This window comes from Dermacentor andersoni, chromosome 9, assembly GCF_023375885.2.
Source record: "Dermacentor andersoni chromosome 9, qqDerAnde1_hic_scaffold, whole genome shotgun sequence".
Classification (NCBI taxonomy): domain Eukaryota; kingdom Metazoa; phylum Arthropoda; class Arachnida; order Ixodida; family Ixodidae; genus Dermacentor; species Dermacentor andersoni.
The window spans coordinates 51,161,544-51,188,825 of record NC_092822.1 but is presented as its reverse complement, the minus strand read 5'-3'; the positions used below and the strand labels follow the sequence as shown (position 1 = coordinate 51,188,825).

At 44.1% G+C, this 27,282-nt stretch overlaps 1 protein-coding gene across 1 annotated transcript in view; it reads left to right on the top strand.

Moving 5' to 3' along the window:
• Nucleotides 1–27,282, top strand: part of LOC126528016 (orexin receptor type 2-like) — a 98,146-nt gene that overhangs the window by 24,728 nt on the left and 46,136 nt on the right. The window lies entirely within an intron of this gene.

Here is a 27,282-nt window from a genome sequence, read left to right as displayed (position 1 = left end):
GAGAAAGCCCTGGCGAAAGCTGTCAGGACGACGTCGCCACGACGTACCTAATGAGCTTCCCCGAGCAACAGTTAATACGATCATATGTTGCGTCACGGCGGGACAGATCTAGAGAAAGCATGCAAAATGATGTTATAAGCAGACAACTGTGGCACATCTCGGCATGTTTCCATGTACTGACAGAAGGTCAGAAGTAGCGAAGACAAGGGGTTTGTTTCAGTGGCGTGTCAAAAGCGTGCAAACAATGACGTCAAGCCGAAGGCTGGAAACAGTGTGGCCGGTCAGCAGTGTCTGCATTGGTAGAGCCGCTTCAATCGCTCTTAATCTCGTTCCACATATCTTTCACCCCGGTAAGTGTAACATCTTTGCAAATGTGTTCTAATTACTTTGTGGAAATTTTTTGAAACTAGATGTTCAACTTAAAGAATTAAGCTCGTGCGGAACAATTTCAAGAGTGACATGCAGCGGCAGTTGAAAGAATCTCGACCGAAACAATTAAGAGCCGACACTGAAGGACATTCGTTTTACCTAAGTTCCATTTAGTCAGAAATTCTTTTTTGCAAGTATGTTCCACGCACTTCTTAGAAGCTATACGATATGAGATTAAGTTGGAGTGTTGTACTTACCCTGTGCTTCAATTATTTACCGCGTGCGCTGGTTATTGTGCCTTGCGATTGTGGCGGTGCTTCAGCAGTCCGGCAAGCACCCACAGCTAAGAACATTACTGGACAGATAAGAGGCCGGTATACCTTTCGGCGTGTTAGAGAGTTTTAGCTTATCCGTACACTCCTTACTGCTCGCAAATCTGCCGCGTTATGGGAGTCGGTAAAGGCAGATGATGATTATGATGGTAACGACAGTGGATTCGCCCATTGATTGCGGCTTGCCGTAGAATTGAATAAGAAAAAGAAAACACACGAGTGCCTAGTGGGGGGACGGTATACATGTACACATCATTTGTGTCCCAGCCATGACAAAGCTGGTAGCGACGTCCTGTGAAGCTTTTCCCAAGTACAATGTGTTCCAAGAAACTTTGTATTGCGGAGGTAACATTAAACATCGTCGAAGTAACATCATAACCGCACTGCGCGTTAACGATTATAGTCGTCACCAACGCTTTACAGCAATTCCCTGCGGTTTTCTGGTCGCTGCGTTATTCGCTTTGTGTTCTCTCTGGTAAAACTTTGCGTCACAAGATGTCACTAACAGCATTCTTGCCGCAGGCCACCCCTCTCGTAACCTTGTATTCTGTAAACGCCGATAGGCCTATAATGACAAGTTAAAGCATCTCATTTTCCTGTTCGGGTAAACAAACGTTGACACAACCTTCCCACCTACCCGATGTACACTGAGCCGCAAGATAGTGACAACTTTTACACTACACGTCTACACCACAACGACATTCAGAATACCGGTTATCATTGGAAGAGAATCAACTGGAACCGGTTTTAGAACTGTTCCTGACCACCGTTTTACCACATTTATACTACTCTCGTTCTGCGTGACATTCCTCAGCAGCAGCTCATATCCTGCGGAAGTACGTTGATACGCAAAGTCCGCATAAGTGTCATTATTATGCGTCACCGAGGCCGTGCTTCTCTCTCAGTGCAGACTTCCCGACACCGACGTCGTCTGAACGGGTTAAACTGCGCACCGTGATTCGGGCAACACCGAATTATTTATGGGTTACGTTGCAGTTTTTAGTAGTCACGTAACTTATCTAACAAATTTGCTGTGAGATGATAGCAAAAAGTACCGCACAAACCGTAAAAAAATGCACAAGAAATATGAAGGCCTAGTTTTGTAACCAGACGTTTTGTGACCAGACGATTGACCAGACGACTTTTTGTGGGCATATATCTTTTCTAAAGTTCGATCTGCAGATTGTTCTCGCCGACTGTCATTCTGCAAGTGTGTAAGCTGCCTGATTAGGTTACGCAGAGTAAAATATAGTAATTTAATGTTTGCTGATAAACAGACAGCTCGTAGGAAAAAGCACACTCACACAAGGTAAAAGGCAAGAAGCATGTTCAATCGTGTTTTGAGATAGGACTCAGACAAAAAGCCGGCGATATAACCTCCGGCCGTATCCCTTTGCGCGACTAAAGCAACCCTGACCTTTCAGCGCTTCACAAATAAGTTTTGTTAACGGCCTCTTAACGTTCGTGCAAGGTAATTTAAACTTACGACTCGGATTATTTTTATTGTTCAGAGCTTGCGGATGAAGGCGACTGCCGTTGCAAACAAGGGCGCAAAATTGGTTTCCGAGCCGTCCTTCTAAGCCGCAATTTAGTTTGTATCTGTGCTAAACCAATTCTTGTAGCTCAGCGATGCCCTTGTTTTTTTTGTGTGTTTTTACTATGTGGACATATTTTGCTTCGCTAGACTTCGCGCGGCTCTGGTAACGTAAAAAAGAGCATCTGGAGGAAGCAACGTCCTTTCGACAATAATTGAAGCGATTAAACTGAAAAAGACATTGAGGTTCTGTGCTTAGAGACCGTCTGGTGCTTTCAGAGAGACATTGAGGCCACGCAATAAGTTCAACAGAACGGCAAACAATAAACAAAAAAAAAAGACCAGTAGAAGGCATGCTGGAATTGGCACTGCCATTCCCAAGCAGCCGCTGTCCAGTACAATAAATAGGAGGCCTGCATTGAAACACTGAACGAATGTGCAAACTCTTTCCACGTCTCTCTTTCAACGAATAGAGACCTTACGAAAAAAGAATTGCAAAAAAATTAACATCAATAAAATGTTGACTTTTCTATAGTCGATGAAACGTTTTATATAATGAATGCAGAAGCGATAAACGATGTCCCTTTTTCCGCAAGGCGCACGCAGACATGTTTTTGGTGCTGGCAAAATGCAGCAAAAAGAATGGCGTGTATCTTTTCTGAGTTCATCACACAAAGTTTTCACCAAGCACACAAGTCATCGTTTAAATGATATAAGCGTTCCCGGATGTACCCAGGGTTACCTGTCGCCGAAACAAGAACCTTAAAGACATGTTAGTGCACGCAAAAGTCAGCCAACAGCATTCCCCCGTAATAAAAGCATGTAGTCGCCCTAGGTGCAAAACCTGCAGGCACCTTCAAAGTGACATCAAAATTAAAAGCACCGCAAATAGTTATACACATGAAGTCAAATCTAGCTTCACTTGTACAAGTTCGGATGTGATTTCTATGCTTGAATGTTCCTTCCGTAAGAAACAATATATCGGTGAAACAGGACAATCAATGAACGTCAGATGAAACGGATATCACGCGGACACAGCTAAAAAGCTTCCCAAAGCCGTCGCCGAGCATTTCAACCAACTAGGTCATAACTTTGATGAACATAAACTCTACATCTTACAGTCAAATTTCCGTTCTGAACGAGAAAGAAAATACAGAGAATCATACCTTATCCATAAGTTCAAGACATTGCAACCAATAGGCATAAACGTTTCAAAGGGAGCTTTAGAATCTATTCGCTATGCTAAACTTCAAGCTATAGGCAACAACACTTAGTTTGATTTCTTGGCGTAACCCCCCCCCCCATTTTTTCCCTTTCCTTCCCTTTTCCTTTTTTTTTTTTGTCAGCCGGCGTGTCAGACTCCCTTGACACGCCGGCTAACGCGCGTGCATTGACAGACCGGGGGAGGGGGGGGGGGGGGTGCCCTGGCTTTGACTTTGTACGCAGCGTTCCTTTACCCTAGCGCCCCGAAAAACAATGAGCCTCAGCTGTTGAATCGTACTTTACAGTAAATTTACTATAGACTGTCACAAAAGTTCCGAAATCAAAGCCCTTGTGACCAGCGCTCGAACAAATAAAACTTGTGCTGGTTCCACAATCGCCTGCACTGAGATGACTTCAGGGTATATTTTCCTCACGCCCAAATATCACTCAGGGACATAATTGCTTTTCACGTCGGTTCTGATTACCAACCAGTATATGTGACGAATTTGCAAAGAAAAAGACAATTCTGACAGAAGTCGTTACGATGACTATCCCAGTATGCGAATAGCCTTCTTTTGAGGCGAAAACGAATTCATCACCTCACTGAATAGGACACTTCGCCGAAGTCAGGGCGTGGCCTTCGAGATTCGTGGCGCGTCTGCGCATGCGCAAATTGAGAAATGATGTCTCCATCGTCGAGGGAATTATGGGGCCGCAGCGCGAAAGGCATTAGAATTCCGCTCTCGAGAGAACTGTGATATGCGTGTTCAATACCATCCAAGGGGGGCACTAAAGAAATTTTACAAAGATTAGCTTTTTTTTTATTCAGCGCGGTTTTCCTTATCAACGCGGTTAGGCACATTTTTTTTTTTTCGTTTTTTTAGACTGAACTGCATTGGTGAGCGGTGCAGATTTTCTGACAGCACTATATACGGGATCAGATTCCCATTTCTGGTTAGATAGTTAGATAGCCAAAAATAAAACTGATCTGACAATGCCGAGAATGCCATTCGTGTTGAAACCCAATTTTTCTTTTGTATCCCCATCAAATGATGAAGGCTCGATGCTCTTCCATTTTAGTGAAGAATTTAACCGCCTCCCCGCAATCCTTGTCCGAACAGTCGTTGTTATTGAAGCTAACACCGAGACGAAAACGTGGCATCGTGTCATAGGTTGCCACGCTGAAGCTAAATGCTGAATTTTCGTGTCAACTCACGCTACCCACATGCACTAAGCAGGTGTTTTTCGTCATCCGTGACGACGCAATAGACTATAGTTCAAATTAATGTTAATTTAAGAAAATGCTGACGGTAACATTGCGCTTTAAAAAATCTTTCATGCAATTCTGCATGAATGTTACAATACATCCGAATGAATACGTTAAATATTCGTTTCCGACTTGATCTTGAAAAGGAATGCAAGATAACCAGCTGGTTAGAAAGCTGCGGTTACAGAATGGGTGCCAAGGGAAGGGAAGCACACAGGAAGACAGCCGAGAACGAGGCGGTGTGATAAAATGAGAAAATTTGCAGGCGCAACTTAGAATCAGCTACCGCAAGACAGGGGAAATGGGAGGTCACTGGCAGAAGCCTTCGTCCTGTTTTAGTGGACATAAAGATAGGCTGGAGACGATGAAGATGATGATAATTATGTCTTTTTGACATGGCTTCAATATGAATTGATCAGGGGTTGGGCAAAGTAAGGCAGCGCCGGCAGCCAACATTCTTGTGGCAAAATGACTTGCGCTTGCTATTACTGTCCTTCTGGAAACATTAGCAACTGACAAAGAGCACTTGTATTGTGGGAAAATTTATATTGCGTGAACACGTATACTTTTGTGAAGATTTACCCGGTGTGAGCATTCATATGGTGTGAATAGTTATATCTAATGAACGCGAACATTGCGTACGCCAACGCGCTTTGTTTTATTTCTAATCTTTCTTTCTATTACGACCGCTGCGAGCACAACCACCATGTCAGAGAAGTGGGGTGTAGATAGGCGGTTTGGTTGGGAACGCTCCCTTTTTACACAGTCCTGAAACTAACATACAACCGACTGAACAAGCGCTTACCCCGTCCTTTCTCGATAGGGAGCGTCACACAAAGGCCCCTTAAATACAATCAATAAAAATATAATTAGCCCTTTGGTGAAGCTGCCGCCATTAATCGTATCGAGGCTCTATCTCTCTGTGACATCTGTCTGTCTCGTTCTGTGTCAGCGAAGTTCGCAGAACAACAATCAGGCACCCGTGGGCTAAGACCATTATCGAAAAGGCAACTCTATCCAGGCATCTCAATATGTTCAGGGAGGAGATTAAAGTTCAGGTTTAATTTCTGCGTATATTTGGAATGGCAATGGTTCTTAGAAGTAACTTTACAAAAAAATTAGCCCACAAAAGTTGTAGCATACGTAGATATTAAGCCTGTTGAATACAGACACACTTAAGTCTGTACAGGAGGGAAGCACTCTGGAAGCTGCGTGTTTCCAAACACCCACGTTGCAACTGAGAAACATACTTCTTCCAATACATCAAGACATTAGTGCCTGCTATATGAAGTTTCTACCAGAAAACGAACGCCTGCTTGCTCCTCGGTCCCACCGAGACTTTCTTTCATTGCAAACGTAACGAAACAAGGCAATTAGGCTCTTGCGGTGTCGCAAGCTTTTGATGAGACTACGTTCGGGACCTCGATTCTCGAGAGTCCGCGTCACATGCATAGTCTCCCGAGACGCTATTCGAGCAACTTGCAAGTGTTGTCGACCTCTTGATGAGTGGAGCACGTGGCTAGCTCCTCCTATGATTGAGCTCGTGTTACCGTTCGCTAATACGTTTGATAGCACTCAATTCGTAGCATGCCTCTTGAGTTACCACCCAGCCTTAATTGGCTTCAGATGAGACTTATATCGACCGTAATGTCTAAGGCAAATAAGTAGACTAGTCAGCCATCTTCTTGCTATCTTCCCGTATACTGTTTCACAAGTGCAACTCAGGCAGACACTTTCCACATGCCGGGATGGCGGGTAATAGATGCTGAACCAAATGTAGAACGTCATTACGTTGTGAGGTGACCAAACTCTATTGCTTAAGAGGAAGCTTTAGCTCGGGTGTTCCTCTCTAAATACATGTACAAGGAGAATTCGTTTTTCTCAGCAACTACTGTACCCAATTTGACGAGGTTTGTTGCATTTAAAATACAAACTTAAGATCTAGTGACGGTTGGTTGGGAATTTTTGATTTAGATTGTCAGTTATTTATTAAAAATTGTGAAAAGTCGAAAATTTTCAGAAAAGGAAAATCAAGTTTACGACACTGTAACTCAGCAATGAAAAACGATATCAGAATTAAGTGAATTGCATCTAATAGTACACCTAAAGCGGACAAAATTGATATGTTACACATGAATCGCAAAAAAATTTGTGATATGGAGATATAGCTTTTGCAAAACATTTGCACACAACGTAACGAGTGCATGTACGATATAACTAGACATATCGAATTTGTCCGCTTTTAATGATCTAATGGATGCCGTTTACAGAACCGCGATATTTATTCTTGATGCAGAGCTTTTAATTTGTAAACTTCATGCTTATACTTTGTTCCAACTTTTGAATTTTAAAAAATTATTTTAACAAAATTGAGGCTCTAAATAGAAATTCCTCTTCCAACAGTCACTAGAATTTACCTTTCTCTCTCAAATGCGACAAATTTAATTAAAATCGGTCCAGGCGTTATCTCACAAAAGCGTTTCTGCGTTTTACATGTATTTGAATAGGCCGCGTCGGAGTTGGGCCCGAGCTTAAGCTTCTTCTTAATTTCGCTTCCTTTCGGCATGGCCGCTGTCCTTGGCAAACAGTTGGCTCCAGCACCGTAATTGCACCCTGGCGAGGAATCTGTCGCGTGAAAGACATTCAATCTAAAGTCGTAAAATTGCCATTGTGAAACAGGTGCACAAAACTATACGTGCATACCCACGACACCTGATCATAAGTTAAAGAATAGCTGAGACCATATCTACACAAAAGTTTCTTCCACGTTTTGTTTTAAAGAAAGCACCTGTTCATTTTATTTCTTTTCTGACCTGCGTAAGATGCCTGTAAACAGTGGTTCATGAGATGTATTTGGTCCAGTATATTCGGAGTTCATAAGCAATAGGAAGAACAGTACTATCAGGAGACATACTAGCTACCGACTTTCCAAGACAGCTATGCGTAAACCCGTATGTCCACCATTAATAAAAAACAAAGCCATATGAAGGAGAAAAAGAAGCATGAGACGAATAAGCGCTTGTTAAAAAAAGAAACGAAACGAAACTGTTTGTGTCGTAGCCTCACCGCGAGTACAACAAAACATAAAGCAACAAGAAAGCGCGGCAATGACTGAGTGTCCAAATTGCAATCGTGACTCTTTTAGTCGGTATGGAATACGCAGCAAAAAGCAAGCGGCTTTATTTTTTGCAGGGAGACGATGTTTACGAACGAAAAGTGAGAAAGTTGGAAGCGGGAAAGTGGCTTCACGGGAAAGAAGCCTTTACTGTCTTCTACCATACATATATGTTTACACCCCTACCATTAGAGCCTTACAAACATTTATAGAGGCCGACAGCGGAGCTACAGCTAGACGTGCAATGACAAAAGACGTAGTTTAAAACCGCGTAATCATTCTGACAGCCCTGGGCACACATTACTATCGGACAAGACAATTTCACGGGAATAAATATGAAACTCTGCTGTCAGATATTTCTGCAGGGCCAACGCTGTAAGATTGTTTACGTAGTTTTCAAATACGTCTTTTGTCATGGCACGTCTAGTTAGAGCTCCGCTTGCGTGCTCTAGAAAATTTTGTAAGGCCCTAACGGTGAGGGTGTTACGAGTGTACCAAAACAAACATTCTTAAGGGTGTAGAGAGAGAGAGAGAGAGAGTGAGCAAAGGATATATGAATGGTAAGCAGGTTAACCAAGACAACCTTAAGGCTGTAAACATTTTTACAGTGTAAGGTGGTAAGACACTACGGAAAATAAGGAGATATTAAGCTCAGCCAAACGGAGTGCAAACTACAGATTCCGGGGAGCTTTACCATTCTTGACCTGGAGTGCTGTTTTTACGAGCCGCTGCTTGGCCAAAAGAGTAACCGCGATGTTTCCTGTTACAACCGAGGGGCCCCTCGAGAAGCGTGGTAAGGCAAACCAGCGGAAGACTGCAAATGCACTTAGCCACTTTCGAACCAAACTCTCCCCACGCAGCGATAATGGGACAATCCCGCGGGACCATGGAGCACGACTCGCCTGTTTCCAACTTTCAGTGCGCAGGGCATTAAGTGACTACGTTGAGTACAAAGCTTACAGCGGTAGCATCCACTGGGTCCAGACACTATACATCTCTTTCTCCGGGCCCTGCGGGAGTTCGGTTGAAAGGTTTCGCGTGGAAAACTACCGAAACATGCCCGGACACATTTTGCGTATTGAGTTGGGAAGAGCTTTAGACGCTATAGCTCCTTAACCGGGCGACGTTGGCTGCCGATTCAAGAATACGTGACCAGGCGAAGTTGTCGCGACGCTGTATTATCTTCGGGGCTCGGGCATTTCGCTTCGAGGAAGGCCGAGGGAACCCTACGCAACGGTGTTCGCGAATGACCCCCACCCCCCATTGGGAGGCAAAAGGACGCACGCTGATTAAGCCTGAAGCGTTTCATTCGTGCATTTCTTTGGTGCACCGCCCTATAACGCCGCAGGGGACATGTTTGCGCTATCTAACAACTTGTGGAGGGAGCGTTCGGAACGGCAACGCGATAAGACGGTCTGAGAGGCCGATCTGTATGCGTCAGTTGCTGCTGGACAGGGTAGGCGGGAGGGAAGTGCGTGGCTTTCGAACAATACCATTCTCTCTGAGAACAATGCCTCGAGGAAGCTTTTTGGTCCGTGCTCGCGTATAGAGGGATAATGCTTTCGTGGAAGTGTCTCACGCTTTTGCATCGCGGGAAAGACTTAAGTAGCATTTCGCGCCCCAGGTGTGGAGTGCGCGGGCGAAGAGGCGGAGAATGGGCTTAATCGAGATGTGTAAGATCGGCATGCACGACCAAGTTCTGTATGCCGTAAGGAAAGTAAACACAAACTGCTCACAATTCATTTTATTTCGAGCAATATTAGCACTTGCTGGACTATGCGTGATTTATACCCGCGTGCGAGAGCGCGCATGGGAAACAAAATATGCGCTATCTGACATTAGCTTTCCTTCAGAGATACTATTTTTGACATCAGTGTCCGCTAACCCATCATGTATGGGAAATTATGGGTAGAGCATTCATTACATGTAAATTGCCAAGGTCCGCATGTTTGAATTCTCGTATGAAATTTTCATTTACGGATATATGTTGGGACTTGTCTGCCCAGTTTTCTATTCTGTTTGTTGCCCTATTTTTCTAAATATGCTGCATACTCTCTTGTTTCCTACATCCTACTATGTGTCAAATGGAATCACCTCAAATGAAAGGATTCGAGGCGATTCGAATCAAAAGGAGATCGAATCATTCAGCCTAGATAAAGGAATGAAGGACCACGAACTACAATAGATTGCATTTCGTGGCGTCGGATGTTTTTTGTCTATAATTTTTACGTTTTAGATTTCTTGTTTTTCAGAGACATTTACGAATTATTTATACGCTGGTTGTGTAAGTAACATTAGTAAATCAAGGTGTAATGAGAGGCAACTTGTATTGCAAACCTTGAGAAGTATGCAGTAAATTACATACTATCTTGTACTAAAAGATTCCACGTAAATTTACCTTAAACATGGTGCCACAAGACTGTAGAAATTAACGGCATTGTTTACAACCCTTTATTGACTGATGTTTCCACGTGCAACACACCAGAAATTTCTTTTTTTTTTCTAGCTGAGTTTCGGTATTTAGTGCAAAGTTCCCGTCTAAATGTTCCTGGACAACATTGAAAGCCGGACAGCAGGCGTCATTTGTTGGTTCAGAGGTGGAACACAGGACGACGAAGAAGAAACTTGGCAAACGAATCGCCTTCTTTTGAAAGTGTGGTCAGAGGAGACAGGCTGATGCAAGATCTCCGGCTGCAGTGACGTCACACACGCGATGTAAAGCAAACGAAACTGACGCCCATGGTTCAAATATCCCGACAACTGTCTCTGCAAATCCTAAATAAAGGCACCGCTGGCTGGAGGCGAAGCCGATTTCCGAGGTTTCTACCTCGTGTTTCGCCCCCTAATGGTGAAAGGGTTTCCACAAAATATTTATTTTTTGATTATGCTATTCTCAATTTGTTTCTCATATTTAGATTTTAAAAACACAACCGTTTTCTTCTGACATTTATATGTACCGTCGTCAAAGAGATACAGGAAGAAAACGATGTAATAGGCAAATATAAATTTCACCAGTGGTCAATAAAGGCGGTACTGATTGCCTGTTTGCGAACGTTTGTATTTCTACCATTTGGAACAGCCGATTGTTTGCTTTAGAAAGGAGGCTATTCTTAAAGCCGCTTTAGCGATAATAAATCGATAAGTAAAAGTAGCAGATTCATTGCTGATTATAAACGTTCACTGTACCATACAAACCTGTGAACCTCATGCTGTTTGAAGCACTCCCACATTTTCGATTTAGATGTAAATTCGTTGCTTCTGTGATCAGTCAGTTTCGAAGTGCTTACGCCTCACCCGAAAGCTGATCAAAATCTTCCCTCGCTGCAGAATTAGTAATAAACACGCGCAGTTTTAATGAGAAAATTACTTCTTTTTACCTCTACAATACTTTAGCGAAGAACTGCCTATCGCTTGAGAACGAGACAGGTTTGCTCTCTCAAATTCATAGCACTGAAATCTCGTTTCAAGAGTCAAAATTAATTTTGTAGTAACATCTTGCCTCAGAGAGTTCAGAATGGTAGAATTTGTTTGTTGAGCTGTCTTGAAAGCGGAGCTATACTGCCCCCCCCCCCCCCCTCCCTCGGCTTACGCAAATTTACGTATGTGTCATTCCTTTGCAAAACAGAGAATTTGCGTGTAGAGAAGAGGTGGAGTTGCGTTGAAATTTTTTTTTTTCGAATGCGCCTTTCGTTTCTCGCCAAATTTTATACCTGTCGCCCGAACCACTGACATTATTGACGTGAATACAGGCCCCTATTTTTTCTACCTTGATGAATCTCTCTTAGTAGTTAACGCTCGCACTAGCGTCCACGACTAGAAAAAAAAAGTGCGCACATCGCTGGAATCTGTCCTGCGATTCTTAATGAGTCCATTTAAATATCTAACTGCCTTCCGACATAAGCATCAGCAGGAGGTTTAAAATTAACTTCCAGTTAAGGCTTCTTCTGGCAATCTCTCCGTTGCAGAGGGAACGCATGAAAGCTCACTTCAGGAAACGCTGCTATCCAACGTAGAGCTTTAATTTCTCGCTCTTTCGGGACGGAGAATAATTGGGCACTCACGCTATAATTTCATTCATTCGAAAACAGTCTTTGAAGTCCTGCAACGCCACGAACAGCGAGAACAGATCGAGATAGTTGTACTCTAGCAGCTATATCACCGCTCCAGATAACCATTCGCATGCATGAGTGTGGGCCCTTACGTGAGGCTCCATTTTATGTGTTTTTTGCTTTTGTGAAATTCACCTGACGTGGACTCTATACCATTCGTTTTAGGGAAGCCCTTATTAGCGCCATCCTTCTGCCGTAAAAAGAATCTGGGCTATCTTAAACGGTGACATTGAACGAATCTTCGCAATTACTCGTCAGCCGTGATTAAACCTAGTGCGTAGGCTATTAAAAGTGATAACGTTTGGTTGCCAAGCGGACATCTTCTACGCGTAATGTGGGTGGTTTGACATAACTAGCGTAAGATAAAATAAAATTGCGCCAATATTGCATGCAAATGATTAATAGAAGCAAACTAAGTTGGAGGACTGGTGCGTCAAGAAAAGTTATAGAATATATTTCTAAGTTCTTGAAGGAAAGTTTGGTTTGGTATAAAGAGAGGGAGTGGGGGAAATGAAATGCGACATTCTGGGAGGAGGACAAACATCTGGTTTTCTACCCTACGCTATCATAAGGGTCAGGGGTAAGAGAAACGCGGAAATGAAAGTGGAGAAGGGAAGCACACGCGCATACAAAAGGAGAGACGAGCGCACCCACAAAGAAATTTGTTTCTGGGTGTGCTTGTCTGTGTTCCCTCTTTGTTCTTTTGCTAACAATCTAACAAACAAGCAAATAAATACGCATATAAAGAACGCTATAGTAATATAGATCACCGACTATACCAGCTAGCCTTTGTGTTCCGTGCAGTACTAAACGCTGGAGGAGAATACGAGGTGAGTTGAGCGTAAACGTACCCACTGTGGTAGCGCAGTGTGTATGACCCAGTTGGTAAAAATTAACCCCGAGTACTGCCCTATGGTGTGCTCGCAATGAGATGGTGGCTTCGGCAAGTGACACCCCAGACTTCCGTTTACTTTATTTTTTTAATTTAGGCTAAGAACGTTTATATCGCATTCGTCGGCTTTGGTGCGGCTGTCGGTCACGTTAATTTCTTGGTATGGGAAGGTTACGCCTATCCTACAAAATATTAATGCCCTGCCTCTGACGAACGAACGAACGAACGAACGAACGAACAAAAAAACAAAAAAGAACGTACAAGGGCTCTTAGAAGGATGTAGTATTAGGAACAGGATTGAAAGCTCTACGTTCAATACGTATAATAATCAAGGGTCTGACGAGGATGCCAGGAAAGGAAGTAGAAAATTTGCACTTGCCACAATGTAACTGTCCGACAGTATGCGAACGCCTATGAATGGCGACCAACGAAAAAGAAAATGATAACAAAAACCGCAGATTTAATTTTTAGTCTCATAACAGTTCATTTCCGCAAATCTGTGCCGCTATATAACCTCCTTGCCGGTTCTTCGTCATATTTTGAAAATGTCGCTGCAGCCAGTTTTTTTCGAAGCCAGAAAACAATGTTCCGGAATGCTGTCTTAAGTGCTGTAGGAATTGCAATGGGCAAATGTATTACATGCTGTCAAGTATCATTGATAGAAAAAAAAATTTTCACGCTCGTGATTCATTGGTCAACGGGAGTAAAGAATCTAAATGTAAGGAGTGTCTATAGAATTTTTACTCGTTTTGTAGCCCGCGATATTATGCGCCCAAATTCATTACTCAGCCACCACTGACACCATACAGCTGATATCAAAACTTTATGGACCGTTGAATCTCCGAAACCACTGAATCGCCGAGCACGTTGTGGCTAGCAAAACGTTACAATAGTATGGTCTTCGCATTTACTGGTACAGGCTGAACATCCAATTACTAGACGACGCACCCGTTGGCGGAAAAACGTTTTTTTTTAACTCTCAAATTCCTCAATGTATAACCTTTTGAAGCCGGCGGTGCGTGTAGCGCTTCAAATCTGCAAACAGGTCAATATGTTGACGGCTTATCGACTCAAACGTTGCTTATCATATGTTACACGCACTTGCGCGGCTTCGATATGGATATTGTATCCAAAGCCTTGAATGCGAAGTTGATGATCGTATGAATAAATTACTCGTGCCACTTGTAGCATGAAGGGACTCATACGAATATGCATTTACGTGAAACCCTTTCGTCGCCCTATTACGGCGTTGCTTTACTATTACGACATGCGTCACAAGTCGATATGCTCATATGAACTGAAACAATCCCATTCCTATTTTGAAGAAATGCTTTGTACAGGTGTCGATATTAATCTGCGAATATATTCTTCTTGTGCATTTAGGCCATATCACGACCATTTTCTTTTACAGTGCAGCTGTTAGTACCTCGCTGGGTTTCTCTTTGCGTCCGCAGCTTAACCGAGCTGGGGGAGAGAGCGTTGAGAGAGAATGAGAGCAGGGTATAAAAATAGCATCACGCCCCATAGCAACGCGGCGACGGAGGATGGAACCTAGCGGGGGAGAAGGTTACGGGACGCACACGAGCGAGGAATGCGGTCCGGATGCGTGCCCTCTCCTGCGGCACGCGAGGCAGAGGGGTCAGGCGAGGCAGGAGGGGCGTTCTTCTCCAGCGGCTTCTAGGGTGCCTCACTGTCCTCCTCGCACACCGCTCCGTATACAGTGGAGACAACCGCGGCGGCTACTACGGCGTTGACCACGCAAATCGCGGACGCCGCAGCAGACGCCTTTGGCAGACACCGTAGGGACGCGTTGCCGGCGCTCGTGGGTCTTGTGTGTGGCTTGGCACTATACTCGCGGACAACTTCCTGTGGAAACGAAGGGACAGCTACGGGCGCGTGGTTGCTGCACATATGTTACGGTGCCAATTAGTCCGCCAGCGTTTGACAGTGCTTTTGGTTGCTCAGAACAGGAGCTGATTCGACGCAGCTTCACGTGCGACGGTTCTCGTTTGCCCAGATGCGGAAGGGAAAAGCCACAAAATAAGTAAACTTTTACTTTCAGTGGAGTGTTTATCTTATGTAACTGCTACTAATAAAGTACTTGTGTTTTCTCTTCCCCAGCTTAAACTAGCGTGGATTAAAGCACGGGACTCTTTTCAGAAGCGCTTTCACTTGTGCGCACTTTGCCTCTGTAGCTTTCCGTTCATTGCCAAAGAATGTTGTCCGCGAGTTGCATTTTACTGGCCTTCCCCCAGCTCCGCTGGTCTCTGGTGTTTGGGATAGCAGAGGCACGCATCACTTTTTCTTCGTTTTTTAATGAACATGTTTCCAACGCCGTCACAATTAACCTTGGCCTTTATCTTGACAAAGCGGAGCAACGCTTTGAATTGTACGGAAAGAGGAAAGCAAGAAAGGAAACTGAAGAGAACGTGAGAAAGAATTACTAGGGTTGACCGACAGACTTCAGCCCCATGTACATACCATTTTCTTCGCAGAGTAACAATGAACAACGCCGACATTATTGTGTTGTTAAAAACAAAAAAACACAACAAACAATCTAGCGCGCTGTGCCGCTTTTGTTTTCTGAATGGAACGACGCGCTATAGTCACGCACAGTAAATTATCACTTGAAGTTTGTCGCAGAGTTTTGCATTGTTAGTACCAAAACCCTTATCTCTCTGCCGCTTGTGCGCAATTAAGAACAAACGATGTGTCGGCTGTTCTGCCTAGTACCATTCCCGTTCTTGTGTCAAACTCTCAGGCACACTGCTAAACTAATATCCGTGTAAGCAGTCACCTAGCCAAATTCTGATGAGCGAAAGAACATCGGACGAAACAAACGCAAACAAACAAACAAGCTTCAGAACCGCTCCTGTGAAGTTGTTCTTGATGATTAAAAGTTACGATTATTAACGTATATCGACAAAAAAGAATGGACAGAAGGCGAACGAGGAAAATTTCTGGGAACATTTAAAGTAGCCTAAATATCTACAATGAGAGTTGCCTTCGCGACCGCAACAACCGTTTTTCGTGGTAGCGTTTGTATACAAACGCAATATCATATAATATATATATATATATATATATATATATATATATATATATATATATATATATATATATATATATATATGATGTCGGAACGAAATGCTTTTCGTTCCGGTTCTGCTCAGGAACAAAACGAAATGTTCCGTAACGGTGCAACCCGGTTTAGTTTCGCAAGCAAAAACTTTCGAAAAAAGGTAAGCATAAAACCATATTATTTATTTTTCTTAACTGGATTATAAATTGAGATCACGCTCAGTGCTTTAAGTCAAGGCACTGAGCATTATCTCAGAAGCAGCACGTCGTCGAGTGCACTCGCCCAAATGCGACACCATTGCTCCGATAAAACGAACTTAAACGAACACAAACGAACGATCAAACTTCGTTAACGAAGCGTTGTACACGTAGAAAACGAAACTATAAGCGCTGCAACGCGCAAGGCCTGGGTTTTGCTGCGATGCTGGTTTTCTAGTACACCGAGCGACAGGATTAGATTAGTAGAGCGCTCGGCCACCTGTCGCTCGCACTATCCCTGCTTGGGATAATACGCGCTAATTCTGACGTTGCCTGATGTAGTTTGTTTAGGATTGCCGACTTTCACCTTGAACCGAGAAACGATCAAAAATATTTCGGTTTGACTCCGAAACAAAATAATAAATAACGTTTCGGTGACGCTTTCATTCTGGGCAAAATATCGTGTTTTTTCGTTTTTCGTTACGCTTTGAATATTATATATATATATATATATATATATATATATATATATATATATATATATATATATATATATATATACGTAGGTCACTGTGGCCCCAGAGACGAGAAGACTATTACAAGCTAATTACAAAGTAGTAATATGGGTGTCAGGGAACTAGAAGTGTGATAATAAGGGTCTATTTTGCCAGGCCAGTTATGAAAATCAAATTGTGACGTAGCCCGTCCTGAAGGCACGAAAGACAAGCGCCACCTCTCATAAACTTCATCGCTCTGAATTAACTTTGAGCACCCGGAGCTCCTTTGAAGTGCACCTTAATCTAAGTGCAAGTACAGTTTTTGAGTGTCACGCTCATCAATATGCGCCCGCACTATGGCCGGGAGTCGAACAGGCAACCTCAGGTGTTGAACGCCCTTTCCACTGAGCCAGCATGGTTAGCCCATATCGCTAGGAACAAGGACGCGATGACAAAAAGGCGTGACGTGTTTTACACTGTGGAAAAAAAGATGTTCCGGTGAAACGGGGACGGTGACAACGACGAAAACACCGACGGCCAAATAAGGCAGTAACACATGTGGAGGAAAGAAGCAACTGGGAGGGAGCGTAACGGGATTAAATCGAAGCTATAGAAAAATTATAAAAGTCAGCCTAAACACGGCCGGTCATGTCACGGTAGGTTTTATTTTCCCTTCCACCGCCGCTCCCGGAATGCTCGTGGCGCTCGTCCGAAATGACAACGGGCCTGACAGCCACGTGCTGCTGGCAACACTGGCATGTTTGAATACAGAGGGTAAACTTAAACACGTTGCATTAAACGTGCGAAGTTGATCGAGCATATGCGTGGAAAAAAATATGTACTGCTCAGAGCGGTTGATCCCAACACCCGAACATCTGCTGATCGGTCAATACCTACCAGGAAGCAAGAAGAAGAGTATAGACCGAGCGCTGGGTAGCGTGTTTGGTCCACAAATGGGGCTCGAAAAAAAAAGAAGCATATGACTTCACGGAGAGTCGGCTTTCGAAGGCACGCGTCATAATGCAATGCACCAAGGCCTGTGTGCCGGGGACGGGGAGTAGGGGCCTCCTTATCCGGCGGTACAATAAAGTTGCTATCATCATCATCACCCTCATAGTTTATTTCTGGCCTCCACGAAAAACAACAGGGACACCAATTAAAACAACATCAAGCAAATAATATACATAAGCATAAAGAAGAAGCAAGAGTATAACACTCATTAATACAACAATCTGTATTGGTCAATGCAGCGAAAACTAAATAATAATCAATTTGCAAGGACGCGAACGAGGAAATAAAAGTAAAAAAAAAACAAGAGAAATGTGTTTCAAACTTTACGTTCTTTCAAAACGCAGATCACGTTCACAGCTCGGAAAAGTCGTTCAGTTCGGGCAGGAAACTATAACCGTAAAACTTCCTGAAAACTGCGACTGGCTATGGCTACAGCCTGAGGGCTACGATCGTTACAGCTAACGGCTGCTTTCCACGTGCGAATCACTTTAGGCTGATATATCAAGCAAACGATTTACGCTGTTGGCTGCGATACACAGAAATCGGAGCTTGCGTGTGGGTTTCTTGTTGTTCGCTGAAGTACGCTATCAGCTTCATAAGCAGGTCGGTAATAACCTTTACTACTATGTTACAACGCTTCCTCTTTGAAGCAGCAAAACGCTTTTACAGAAAGTGCTCGCTGCGCAGCTCACCACATAGATTTGAAGAATGAGCATATTTTGAGGAAACCAAATATTTCAACTCTCTTTCGACGTATTAAGATGGCGGTCGTACTGTGCTTCACGGTCGATAAATATGCAAATATGAATGGTGCGTTTGTGCGTGCGTAGGTGCACACGTGCACACACTGAACACTTTGCCCTCACGTTAAGGGGTAATAGGTTTAACAGCCCCATGTTCAAGGGGCAAGATGAAATCGTTGTTGGGAACCAATGAAGGTATCTTGTTTGCAGTTTTTTTTTTCTGGCAAGCAGCAATCGTGACAGCTAGGACAGACGGCACGAAAAGTGCACTAATAAAGCTCCCGAAGATATAGCGGTCAAATTCTATTATCAGATATTTCTGTGCGCCTAAGGCTGCCAGAATTATTCCATAGGTTTCAACGAGGCCTTTACAGATCGCACGTCTAGTTATGGATCGTTGTCACGCACTATAAAATTTTGAAAGCCCTCACACTGGGGCTGCTACCCGTGGAACAACATCCTTCTGGGTGTAAATTTTTTGGTCTGTATGTAATAAATAATAAATTCTGGTGTTTTACATGCCGAAAACCACGATCATATACGAGACACGCCGTAGTGAGAGACTCCAGAATAATATTGATCTTGTGGGATTCTTTAACGTGCACCAAATGAACAGTACACGGGTGCATTTCGCCCCCATCGAAATGCGGCTGCCGTGGCTGGGATTTGATCCCACGTCCTCGTGCTTTGCACGAGGTCGCGGCCACCCCGAAGGCAGTGCCGCGTAAGTCCGTAACACAAGTCATTTCATACATACATACATACATATGGAATGGGAACGGGCTCACTGGCACACAAACCCAGTTACATGTACCCGGTCCCAAAGTTTTGTCCCTTCGCTCGCACACGAAGTGCCACGTACTCAGTGACCCGAGTCGTCTACTTGACCAGACAGTAGTTAGCAGCAAGCTGTCTATGCAGCCACACACCCAGTATGGCCTAAGTTGTCGAATCGGGAAGACGGCTAGCAGCGATCACTCATGCAAAGTGGCTCAGGTTGTTTGTATGCCGAGCGTCCCAGCTAACTCTAGCTAAGCTGGTGAACGAATAAAACTTTTTTGAAAAAACACGGTGCATGATACAATTATAGGTCCCATGGTGCTCGGTCGTCAGACATCTGGAGACCGAGTACAGCAAGTGTTACAATTGCATTTGGCACCGTATTTCTTAAGTATTTTTGTCTTGCTCTAAACGGTTTTGCTTACGTTAGCTAGGATTCCCTATATATCTACAAGTATATCCGACGAGAAAAAAAAAAGAAACGAAACGACGGCGATTGCATAACCATAGGAAAGAAGCAAGAAAAGCCTCGCTTTAAAAATAAGCAAAATTTGGAGTTTCAAACACGGAGGCACAACAATCGCAAGACAAGAAACAAATAAATCAGGTTCTGGGATTTTACACGCCGGAACCACGATCTGATTATGGGGAACGCCGTAGTGGGGTACTGTGGATTAATTTCAACCACCTGGGGTTCTTTAACGTGCACCCAATGCACAATACACAAGCGGTGTGGCGCCTATACTGGCTACGCCGCCGAACTCATGCAGTCGCTAGTCGGCGCTGTGTGCTTTATCTTTACCTCGTGCTTCGTCTAGGCTCATAGCCCCCTGCAATTCCTGAAGCATGCTACGCCAAAAGGCTCACTTTTCGACATGATTGATCGTTGCATGATTTAAAGCTGCCCGACAGCTGAGTCGCTGTACTGTGGCGTTCTTTGTTGCTATAGCCTCAAGGCCCAATTTCCGGCGACACTGGCATTCATTTCCTTTAGGTCGAAAATTGTACCAACTACACAACGCAACCACGAAAATGTTGTTAACAAAAGTATGCATTTATTTTTTAAGAAATCCTGCTCAAAAGCTCGAAGTTCAATCGTAGAAACCCAACGACAATTTTGAGCCACAACATTTGGCGTACGAACCGCTTGACACTGTTGCTAGTGATGCAAATTCAAGGAACTGTGATTTCAAAGCACAACACAAAAGCACAATCAATATTCATTATATTCATTCGAAAATAACAAAGTCAAAGAAACGCGGCATCCGATACTTGGAAATCCGTTACACTCAAGTTCGCCGCGTGTCGCCTCCAAGCTTTCTCGACGGCGGTTCTTCGGGCGTGGTGCTTTGTCCGAGACAGCCGGGTCAGGCGATTCATCGAGCAAACGAGAAAGTCGCCTCCGAAGAGCGACGCAAAGCCCGAGCGATGTAGGCAAAGCACTCAGCCGCCCGTTACGACGTTCCCCGCGAGCTCGAACTATGGAGAGACGGTGCGCTTCGGCCGAACTGTTCCCAAATTACACTTTGCGAGCCTTTGACTCAATGTTTCAGCTAGATTAGAGCCGAAGTTAGTCTGCCTGATCGCTATCGCTTTGTGGCTTGCGTATGTTTCGGGAAAGTTGCGGGGAACCAAATTGTACGGAAGGCGTAAGGCGGCTGTGTCGACGAAAGAGAACCGTTAATCGAAAAAAAAAAACTTGAGTGCGCGCGTCCGCATGAAGTTTCGTTCTGTAGTTCCGCACTTTTTCCCAGTTTGTTTAACGATCCAAGGCAGAACTTTTGCGATAGCGTTCGCGAACATGTGCCACTGAATAGCGACCAGTGAGGGCTTTATGGAAACAGCTTTGTGTTTGTGTCTTGCTTGCTAGAGAGAGAGCCTTAGAGAATGAAACTAGCGTGTTGTCGATACCCGACTAGGGATTATTCAAAACCGGAAATAGACAAGACATGCGACGCGCCAATTCTTTCGCGTACCGTAGCTGCTGGAAGGAATGAGTCTCCCAAAGGGACAATATCGACTCTTGAACAATGCCTTTGCGAGCGGGAACACTGATGTCGGCAAATATCCGGGGTTGGCTGGTTCTTTTCAGTGCCACCACGCTTGCGAATGTGCAGTGAATATGGTAAACGCCCAAGATAACCTTACTAGTTTAGGTACTAGTTCTGTAATCGTAACTTAGGTGAAGGTGCGACAAAGGAGGAGGTGGACACAACTATTCGATCGTCTTTGAATATTTACGAGGACGACATTGACTAGTAGGTACTGCGAGCTTTCACATTTATCTGCAGCCCAGTCTTGGAAGTGGCCTTATACATAGCGTAAATTTTTTTTAACGTTGTCAGGGATTCCACGGCAAGCCTTGTCTCAACGTTGGCTTCAGACGGAGGTTTTCTCTGTTTACCAACTGTTGCTGTCAAGTCATGTTTCTTTCGCTCTTCGACCCCTCTATCCCACTTGAAGAACGTTACTGTAAAACAATCTGTGTCATTCGCAGCAGAATGCGTGGTCCACAGTTAGCAGCATTTATGAAACGAAACAGCCATGACACATGCGTGCAGTTGGACCGAAGGAATCATCAGTCTCAGCAAGTTAGATGACGGCTGGAAATGAACTTGTTATTGGAAGCTCTGCCATGAGGTAACCAAAGCGGATGTGCTTAAAGAATGAAAAAAATAATAATAATAGAAAGAAATAAAAATAGAAAGTAATGTCGTTTAATCCCTCATGAGAATGGCCACTCAAAGGAACGTCTAACAATAGTGAAATAGTATCGTTAAACTTCACGGCGATACAATGATCATTTAGGTAGCTTTCTAGTTTACTGTAAGACATCATTTATCGAAAAATTTCACGGAGAAAACTATGGTGAGAAAACTTCACATTTTGCTTCTTGCCTCCCTCAGTATAGTTTAACAAGTCAAGAGTAACTTCTCCCTTTTTTGTCTCTCGGTAGTTCCTCGCTCTATTATACTAGTTCATTTCTAGGTAAGTTAGCATGATAAGACGAGGATAAGTAATATAAGGAACCTTTGAGAGGTGAAGTAAGCGATTATGCCCACGTTTCGTTCCGCGCTGATTATTGTAACTGCGTATGTTTCCTACTACCTACTCCTTGCGTTGGAATTTCTGATAAATTATTTATGAAATAATATATACCGAGCTCAACTGCCGTAATCTTTGATGGCTCTTCAGACCTTTACGTGTTTTGTAGGAGATCAACACTTTGACCTTAACGGTGCGCGTAGAGAAACTTCAATGTCAGCACAACTTCCGGTAACCTGCCGAATTCCGTCCTTTTATATTAGCTTACTCAGCAAGTGATGTTGAAGTCCATTGAAAAGAAAAGTGTGCATTTTCTATTCCTACGAATGGACGGGCTTCTTGAGGAGGCCATCCAAGCACTCTTAATAGATCCTAACGAAAAGGTTTACGTACCGACTACATTAGGCCCTCCTGTTTCGACTCTTTCTTTCCCTTATCTGCACACGGAATAACGCTTCCGAAAGGAACGCTCAAAAATACGGAAACGCTAAGATTGGCGAAATAACTTACCTTCATGGTTCTGGAAGGGATTGTACGGCAAAGGGGGTTGTCTCCCTCTATTTGGATATGTATATTATGCCGTGGGACTCCAGGAGGTAGTAGGCAACGCAGAAGGGTGGCGAATGGACCAAAAACTTTTGCGCTTAAAGGTACACCCGCAGCCCGAGACTGCTTATGCATCAATAGTCGTTTTCTCGAAACGTGCTGCACCGGTAATTACAATCTTCGGTAGCCATCTTTTTCAAGTCGAAATCAGCTGGTAGGAATCATCCGTAAAAGTGTAAGCTGAGTTAAAGTACTGTCGGTCCTCTTACTTTTGACGTCACTAAGCATCAGCATTCGAGCGCTCCATTTCTAGTGTGGAGAATATAGTTTCTCTCATTCAAATCGAGCTCAGCACTGCGACACGCAGTCGATATTCAAGGAGAGTTCATTATCGACCCTCCAGAACGTAACGAGAAACTTGCGTGTACAGAGACAATTCCACATTGATACATCCTCTACCCACAGAGAGATAGAAAAGAAAAAGAAAGTACACAAACGCACGCACGCAGACAACGCGGGTGCCTTACAGTCATTAAGCCAGGTCATTTGAACCTAGGAATTTCAGTGGCGCCTTCGTCGCCTTGTGGTGTGTCGACCACATAATGCAGCATTGCAAGAAAGCAACGCGTTATAGAGACCCGTTAGCGCTTTCGCGAATGAACGTCTCTTTGTGCTATACGGAGGACATTGACAGATAACCTGGCTCGACGGTTTCCGCGCTGCCACAATCGACACAAGCAACACAGTCAGCAGTATTGTGTTTCTCCGCGTTCTCTCTTTCCGCATCTTTCTGTCTCCCCTTAGCTCTCCCCCAGTGTCGGGTAGCAAGACATATGTTTGTCTTCCGGTTAACCTCCCCGTATTTCTCATCGCGTTTCTCTTTCTCTCGCTTTCTGCCAAAATGTTCCTTTGAGGTTGCGGATAACGCACAATAACCGGACATGGTAAGAAAATATCGATCTGTTTGTGCACTAGGTACCGCGTTGCGTAGTGCAAGGACACGTCCATTGGGTGTTTCCGCAAGCGTGGCTTACGTTTCCAGGACATGGAGGACGATACGCTTTGCAGAACGCAACCAAGCTAGAAACACGAAAGGGTGAATACGAAAGGCTTCGATGTGTCTTCTTACCGTCCTTTTAACGAGCCTTCCGTAACCGGGGCACGCGTTTCCTGTGTTACATTCATGAACGACAACTGCTGTTCGCGATGTTAAAAGCGCACTATGGTCTCGCAAGTATATACCATAAAGTTGATTTTGTAAAATGACTGCTGTCATCACCTACGACAGGCTCTCTCTTTCAGAAGCAATTGCTATTAGCTGCTCTCAGTGAGAAATGTGCCTATAGGTCTTGACCGTCTGAGAAGTGTCGAGGACGATAAATATATGAGACGAAGGAACCGGCCGATCTCAAGCTCGCATAAGGAGTTTGTTGATGGTGGAAAGCATAAGATTGTTATAAGACATGTACAGGGAACAATGTAGGAACATGCATGCCTGAATGCGTTCTCGCGTGGGCGCCCGCGCGCATTATATGTTTGCGCATAAATCAGGAAGCACGTGTCCAGCTCTCTCGTTCTGTATGCAAATGCACGTTTCCGTGCGTGCGCATGTGCGTCAGCATAATACAAGAGGGATCGAACCTATACACAATACTTCGAAAGACCTGCTGACCCGTAGTGGCAGTGTGTGCGATGAATGTTTGTTGCGTGCAAGGTGCTTAAAGAAAACAAATTGTTCGCGTTAACAGATGCTGTGCGCGCATTGTTAGGGCGTTTATATTATATATATATATATATATTTCTGATGTCGACAGGGTAAGATAGCTTGACCCTATTTTCTCAGCTAAACTTATGTAAGAGGTGGACTAGTCGCGGTAGCAATAAAGTTAATATTCCGCGAAAAGCAATATTTTACTTGTAAATTGATAGGTAACGGCTTTTATGGCATACATCAGAATTTAAAAACGGGAGCCTGTGCGTTCGAAAGGCGTATCCAGTTAAATGAGATGCTCAGACTGGCACCAGTTTCGAGCTCGGTGCTTACAAAATGTGCGACGAGACTCATCAGCGTTGCAGCCAAATTGCCTCTCGCACTGCTTGAGAACAAACTTTGTTAAAAGAGGAGATAGGACCACAGTGATTGTGCTCACCCTAAAAGAGGATTCTTTATTCGTAATTTGTTCCAAGTTCAAGTTCCTCGAGAACTTAAGAGCTTGAATTCCTGAATGGCATGATGTACCACAGACTGATTAGTTGCAAATAAGCTGAATTAATCAATGATGCGTTCAAATTTCTTGGGCAAGTTACGTCGGCATCTAGGGGTAATTCAACTGAAGGAACCCAATCGCGCGACAAACCACAGGTCTTTTTGTTAATCCCTTAAATGTTTACTAAATACAGGCACTAAATTAGGAACGGGTTCTATGAAAAGTTGATTTTTTGTACACTATAGTTGACTGTTGAACCCATTGGTGCACCATGTTTCAAGCTAATAGATTGAATATTAGAGAAGAAAGTAAGGGCCAAAGATTTAATTTCCTTTCTCCGAATTTCACGCCACGTTTACAGCGCTGGAACGTCAATGTGACATCCGAGATGTTAGGTTAGGTTATGAAATGTTTGGTTAGGTTAGGCAAGTATTTTTCCCCTATCTAGGACGTCGTGGCTTCGTAAACACTCTTAAATCTTGCGAAGTCCAGTCTTTGGCTCTCTTAGAATACAATGTAATCCATCGTTACCGATAAAAAATCATCAGGCTCGAGAAGACGCTCTCAGAATTCATGACGTCACAGCGAGATAGTACGGGAACTACACGGGGGTGTCACCACCCGTGTGCCGTTTCTTTTCCGTCTGTTCTCACTTGTTCCGTCTTTTCCCTTTTAGTATTTTTCCCCTATCTAGGACATCGTGGCTTCGTAAACACTCTTAAATCTTGCGAAGTCCAGTCTTTGGCTCTCTTAGAATGCAATGTAATCCATCGCTACCGATAAAAAATCATCAGGCTCGAGCAGAAGCTCTCAGAATTCATGACGTCACAGCGAGATAGTACGGGAACTACACGGTGGTGTCGCCACCCATGTGCCGTTTCTTTTTCGTCTGTTCTCACTCGTTCCGTCAGTTCTCTTTTCACCGTAAGAGCAGCTTCTTTTTCCTTTTTTTGTGATATGTAGGGTTATTGCCCAATCCAGCTCAATTTATAATTCTGTTTTTCGCTTCAGCGACCTTTTAATATACAATAGCCACCTGTGACGCTGAGAAAACCGGGGCGTATGCGTAAGTTATAAGGGGGCCGAAGAGCGGCTCATCCTGAAGAAAGAAACGAAGGAGAGTAAGGAAAACGTACAAGGAAATTATGATGACGGAGAACGACAAAGATAAACAACGAATCCCCTCCGACTACGCACTTCAATGAAGTCGTCGCTGGGGAAGCAATGCCCACGGCGCGTCCAGAAACGCCTTGCCGAGGTCATCGGGGATGCAAAGAAAGATATGCCTCCCCCCTCCCCCCTCCCCCCGGCAAATCAGATTATTGGCCAAAAACAAAACGATGTCTCACTCGGGGTTCTGGGTACGAGCGCCCACTCTCTGGCTGCCGTCTGGAAGTGGACACTTCGATCGACATATGCACTCCGTTAGCCAAGCCACAGCTCTCAGAGAGAGAGAGAGAGAGAGAGATGAAGAGGAAAGGCAGGGAGGTTAACCAGATATCAGTCTCCGGTTTGCTATCCTGCACTGGGGACGGGAGATAGGGGTTAGAAAGATGACAGAGAGAAAAACGCTAAAAAAAGAACAATACGCATACTGCTCAGGGCGTCACTTGGAATTATGCGAAGCCCGTACGTGTGCCTCGACGCGACAGGCAACCGCTCGAAGGCTCCGGCGTCACTTACTTGTACGGCGAGGGCAGCGTATGGACTGGAGAGCTTTCCTTGTCTTATGTCCATGTGCCGTCAGAGAAATCATTTTGCCTGGCATCCAACCCGGTCCCGGGGCCTAATTTGGTTACGCTTGTTGCGCCTAAAAGGCAACGCGAAAATATGCGGTCCGTGTAGAGCGGATTGTTTTGTTTGCGTCCTCAAATTTTTGACGGACATTGTTCAATATGGCAAAATTAAATATGGACAGGGCGTTTCAGCGAACAGGGTAAAAAATTTGGAAAAATTGCCTGTGGCGGATAGTACAGTTCTTGTTGCCCTTGAGATGATCTAGTCGCAGAGGCGAATATTACTCGGAAAAAACATTTTAATGCATAACTGCAAACAAGAATGCACTTATTGAGTTTTTATCTAATTTCTTTATGACACGTATTGCAAAAATTCTAGAGTGAGACTGCAAGGCATATCCATTTAAAAATAATTTTGTGTATGGCACCATTTGGGAAATATGCGCCGTCAAACTTACGGTAAAGGTTCACTTGCGTTTCGCTTGTTTTCTTAACAAACCGTCGTTTTATGCACTGAAGCACTAAAATAACTGGAACACCAATGCATTGCTCCGTAAGTTACAGAAATTAATATCTCGAAACTGGCGTCATCCTGAGAATTTTTTTCAAGTGGATCC